Genomic DNA, 6,093 nt, shown 5'->3' with positions numbered 1-6,093 from the left:
ATAATTACTGCTAATTCCCTGCCCTGGGTGTGACAAGGATGTCTCAGGTCACACCTCTTTGCTGACAGACTAGCTCATGTGTGTGACAACCTCTCAACCATAAACAGCACAGAGAGTTTGGAGTATTAGCAGAGGGCTTTTTTCATTGATGAGTCAATGATTGCCATCAGGCCTCCATATCCTTAGGCACCTGGGAATATAGTGATCAATGCATTTGGAATATAGAAAAGGAAATATAGTAGTTTTTTATGTTAGCAATACTAGACTTTTTGAGTTAATGAATCTTCTCTTTTGTTATAGATCACTGTACTTTGTTATAAATCACTATAAATCACTGTGTCCTTGCTATGCAAAAATGTAACTTTATCACTATCTTAAAACAAAATAGATCTTAAGGGGAACATTGGTGAAGGGTTTACATTTGTTGAGCCAATATTTGCTGCTAAATCTCCATATTCCTGTCCTTATAATGAATATAACTAGCATATAGGAGAAATAAGTATTAACCTTTATGATTAATCATGTTAAACCTTAGGTTAAGTAAATTCCTTTCTTAATTGTAACTCACTACACCCTCACCCTATAGGAATGCAACTTTATTTGGAGGGTGGCACCTGATTTAAGAAAAAAGTCACCCCTGGAAAAATAAGTTTTCTGGTTAACTGACCGGTATCAGAAAGGGCCATAAAATGTCAGCAGACCTCATGGCTAAAAGATGATGAAACTCATAAGACCTTTGTATAATTTTGTATGAAGCACCTGATTGTGACAAGGGTCAGGTCTGCTGACCCCTGCGTGACTCTGTATTCATCCCTATGTATAACAAAAAGGTATATAAACAAACTTGAAAAATAAAGAAATCGAATCAGTTTCTGGAAAGACTGATTCCCCTGTGTCGTTTCTTTTTCGCTCCCCTTTTTCCTGGCTGAATTCCCATCTGAAATGTGGGTACTCACCAAGCCTGCTAATTCTGCCTGGGCTTCTGAGATCAGACCGGGGAGGCCTCAGTGCCTCCTCTCCTTTGGGAAAATGGAAAGACGCCTGTGGCTTACGTAGGTGGTGATTGGGATTCCATGTAAACCAGTTATTCAGCCTCTTTTCTCCACTAATTCCCATACTACACTATCTGTTTCTAATCTCCCTCTGTATCTGTAATTAAATAAGTTTTTTTTTTTTTTCCAGGACGCCGACTCTGTCCCCACCTTTGAATTCCCTGGATCCACCGTAGCTGGACCCTGGCACTTACTCTTCCTGATCTTTATCTAGTCTTCAAGTTTGTCCCCTCTCTTGGCTGGTGTTTTTATGATGTTCCCATTCTTCAGTGTGTTTTAAGTACATAAGTTGTTCAAGTACAAGTAATGTTTAAGTACACAAGTTGTTTGGGTACAAGCAATGAACACACTACATCAGGTCACCATCTGGTGCATGCTTCATCAAAAGAGCAACCGAATGGGGTAGTAACATTAAATTATTAACGATAGCACTACACTTTACTGCCCATTACAGTAACTAAGCCCACCTTGCCTTTGGGGTTGAGTGCCACTACTTGGTAACTATTCCCCAGGACCAAATCACTCTTAAAACATTCGAATTTGCAAACCAGAAACCAGAGGGCTGGCATATAGAAAAGAGCCCATCTCAGAGTTTCTCAAGAAAGCCAAACTCCGCCCCCCCCTTCAAATTTGTCTCTAACAGTTGTGATGAAAGTATTGTGTTCTACCTTCCCAAGGAGGTTTAGTAGATCTTCCATAACAAGTTTGCTTATGTTACAGTCTCTTCATGTTAATCTCTATATCACATCAAAGCAGTTTGAACATTTCTAAGCTGCTCATTTGATTCATATCTTTTTTTTAAATTTTTTATTTAATTTAAAAATCTTTAATTCTTACATGCGTTCCCAAACATGAACCCGCCTCCCACCTCCCTCCCCATAACATCTCTCTGGGTCATCCCCATGCATCAGCCCCAAGCATGCTGTATCCTGCGTCAGACATAGACTGGCGATTCGATTCCTACATGATAGTATACATGTTAGAATGCCATTCTCCCAAATCATCCCACCCTCTCCCTCTCCCTCTGAGTCCAAAAGTCCGTTATACACAGCTGTGTCTTTTTTGCTGTCTTGCATACAGGGTCGTCATTGCCATCTTTCTAAATTCCATATATATGTGTTAGTATACTGTATTGGTGTTTTTCTTTCTGGCTTACTTCACTCTGTATAATCGGCTCCAGTTTCATCCATCTCATCAGAACTGATTCAAATAAATTATTTTTAATGGCTGAGTAATACTCCATTGTGTATATGTACCACAGCTTTCTTATCCATTCATCTGCTGATGGACATCTAGGTTTATAATAGCCAGGACATGGAAACAACCTGATTCATATCTTAGACACCAAAAAGAAAATCCTGTTAAAACTTTTCTTACCTCCTCCAGTTGCTATGTCAAATGCAGGATCTCTGCTTAGTAGAGGCTTCCCTGGTGGCTAACTAAGTCAGCAAAGAATCTGCCTGCAATTTAGGAGATTGACTCCAGTGCAGAAGACCTGGGTTCCATCCCTGACAGGGGAAGATCCCCTGAAGAAGGAAATGACAACCCACTCCAGTATTCTTGCCTGGGAAATCCCATAGACAGAGGAGCCTAGTAGTCTACAGTTCATGGGGTCGGACACAGCTTAGAAACTAAACTACCACCACTGTTTAGTGAGCACATATCAGCAAATCAGGCCTGATCAAAGTTTATGACTTTTCGACTTTTATCCATTCCCTCATATTTCCTGGATTTATGATACAAATCATTAGAGCCTTTCTTACTCGCTGCAGCTGTAACAATGAATATAAATCCTAGTGTGCAATGCTACATTTTGCTGTATATTTTGTGTGAGTTTTTAACCTTTCCTTATATTTACACTGATTTATTCAGTATCTACTGTGGAGATTGAAGGTGGGAGGAGAAGGGGACAACAGAGGATGAGATGGTTAGATGACATCACCAACTCAATGGACGTGAGTCTGAGTAAACTCTAGGAGTTGGTGACAGACAGGGAGGCCTGGCATGCTGCAGTCCATGGGGTCACAAAGAGTCGGACATGACTGAGAGACTGACCTGAACTAAACTGATTCAGTATTTATCGTAAACCAGATGTTGTGCTACTTGCAGAAACTATTCTTAGCAAGTAGGTAACTATTATAAAGAATATGACATTGAATTTATTTAATAAAGCAAAATTTCTGTCCGACATTAAACTATATTTTAATTGAATATTACTCTTTTTGATGGTTTATCAGGATAAGATCATGACATAAGCAAAGCAAAATGATTCTAAAAGCAACAAGAAAATTTGGAAATATGGTGTAATATAACTTACATACCCCTTAGAGTTTAAATGACCTATTAGTTTGAACCCCTAAACGCTGGGAGCCATGTTAGGCATTACTGACAAAATGGAGGCACGCCCCCAAACCTCCTCCCCTCACTCCACAGGCACGGTCCCAGGATGAAGGAGTTAGCTCTTGTGATTCTGACTTGTTTCTTCCTTTCTTCGGTTTATTTGGCTGGAAAGAATGTTCAGGTGCTTGAAAGAAGCATGAGAAAGCACAAAGCCTTCTGCAGTTGTGCCCAGAAAATAATCTATAAAATAACCATTGACATTTGTTCCAGGATCTTTACAAAGAATGTCCCAAGATGAGCACGTAGGCTGCAGCTTGAGGCCATGGGAAGGATTGTTTTCTGAGACCTGTTTGTGAGGGAAATATTTATGGCAAAAGTAGTTTGCTGAGTTTAGGGTTTAGGAATAATTAAGAATAGCTAGAAGCTTTTTTAGGAGATAGTGATCTTAAGATGCAAGGGGCAAGCAGGATTTAGAAAGATAAGAAATAAACTGAAGAGTGTGGCATGAGTTACAATGTAATCACAAGTTGAGTATAGGACACATAACAGAAAGTAGATAATAGATAGTAAAGCCAATTCTGAGAGAATCACTGAAGCAGGAACTCTGTTGGTAGGACAACAATGATTTCTGGAGACAGTAATTCTGGGTGGGGGTAACTGAAAATGTCAAACCTCTGACCTAATGCTTTGGTCAAAGTATAAAAGAGAACCTGAAGCTTGAAATAAGCATGTAGTTCCATACTATGAGTCAGACTACATCATTGTCCACCAACATCGCTCACCCCTTAAGGCTGATTTCCTGGCTGCTGGAGATGGATCCCGGCACCTAAACTAGTTATATACCATATATAAACTCATATATATTTGTATGTGTGTGTGTGTGTGTGTGTGTGTGTGTGTGTGTGTGTGTGTGTGTGTGTGTTTCAGCACAGTGCCTGTCTCAAAAAATGGAAGTAATAATGTAGCTATGTGTCCTTTCCGTTATCATTGCCTGGCAGCACAGCTCAGCAGCTGATAACAGTCTGAGAGATCAGCTAAATAAAGCTAAATAATCTTCAATATTTCTCCTTTGGAACTTTCCTCTTTCTGCTTGCTTTCCTACCTGTAAAATGAGGGTAGTAGCAATGTCGACTTCATTGGCTTGTTATAGAGATTACTGCTAAATATGAGTGTTTTTTAAATTTATTTTATTTTGTTTTATAAGAATGAGTTTATTAATCCACATACACTGATGAAACTATAAAAATAAGCCTCAACCTGGTAGAATGTTCCAAACATGCAAAAGTAGTCTCCTGCTAAGTTTTCCCTGACTTTACTTGTACCCATTTCTTCTCCTCCTTGCAGAATCTATGATATACACTGGCTATTTACTTTCCTTTTATCTCATAAGTATTCTTTGCTGAAAGCATCAGCAATGTCCTTTTGACCTTTGCATTAGTAGAATCAATGCTGGGCTTCCTGTAAATTTTATCTATCTATCACCTGAAATCACTTTTCTATTACACAAATTCCTAATGGCATTTTTCATCTGGTCATTTCTCTACTGGGCATAGATTAAGGGATTTAACATGGGAGTTATTATTGTATAAAACACAGTAACAATTTTATCAATCAGAAAAGTAGTTGCTGGTCTCAGGTACACAGAAATGCAGGGCACAAGGCATATGAGACACACGTGGCCAGGGCCTTGTGCCTAGCCTCCAAACTGTGTGTCCTTAGGGAGCATGCAATGACCACATAGGAGCCCAACAAGAGGAGGAAGTTTAACAGATAGAGGAAACCACTGTTGGCAGCAATGAAGAGCTCTTAGAGTGTGGGTATCAGTGCAGGGAAGTTTGAGCAAAGGGTTCAGTTCACACATAAAATGATCTATGACATTAGGGCCACAGAAGGGTAAGTGGAAGATGAAGAGGATCTGTATGGTTTCATGAAGAAATATTCCCACCCATACCACTCCAATTAGCAGCCAACACAACTGCCAGTTCATGATGGTCGTGTAGTGCAATGGCTTGCAGATGGCCACATAGTGGTCATAGGCCATCACAGTGAGCAGGATAATATCAGCACCTCCAAATAAGCGTTCCCCAAAGATATGAGTCATGCATCCATTGAAAGGGCTGGCTTTTGTTTAATTGACGGAATCTACAATAAATTTCAGGTTATTGACCTGAAATTGGGGACCCCAGTAATGAGCTGGTTGTGATGGTGACCAAAGTGAGCACATTCCCTACCATGGAGACAATGTAGACGACCAGAAACACAGCAAGTATGACTTTCTGCAGCTTTGGATTATGTGTGAGTCCCAGTAGAATAAACTCTGTCACATTATTCCTCTTCTCCATGTATATTATATTATGATTAATTACATAATCTGAAAAAAAAATCATATTAGCTCAATCTTGAATTCATTATCCTTTCTGTGTAATAAATGCCAAATTCTATTGAGTTCTGAATTCTGAAGAGTATTTTTTTTCTTTTGATAAAGGAAGTAAATATCTCTGATCTCTTGAAGTTAACTCAAATCTTCTCCTAAGATATGTTTATAGTTGGAGACATGAGGAACACTATGGACACACAGCAATAGACCATCTGTGCACATTTAATCATTTGAGATGACCCAGAGCCTAATGTGAACCAACAGGTCTTACACATAGTAGTAGCAAAGCTTCCCAGGTGGTTCAGTGAGAACGAATTTGCCAGA

At 39.4% G+C, this 6,093-nt stretch overlaps 1 pseudogene; it reads right to left on the bottom strand.

Annotated features, from left to right (window-relative positions):
• Positions 1 to 4,863: 4,863 nt before the first annotated feature.
• Positions 4,864 to 5,734, bottom strand: LOC101112878 (olfactory receptor 4C46-like; annotated as a pseudogene).
• Positions 5,735 to 6,093: the final 359 nt, after the last annotated feature.

This window comes from Ovis aries, unplaced genomic scaffold, assembly GCF_016772045.2.
Source record: "Ovis aries strain OAR_USU_Benz2616 breed Rambouillet unplaced genomic scaffold, ARS-UI_Ramb_v3.0 scaffold_90, whole genome shotgun sequence".
Classification (NCBI taxonomy): domain Eukaryota; kingdom Metazoa; phylum Chordata; class Mammalia; order Artiodactyla; family Bovidae; genus Ovis; species Ovis aries.
The sequence above is the reverse complement of the archived record's forward strand: the minus strand, read 5'-3'. Positions and strand labels throughout refer to the sequence as shown.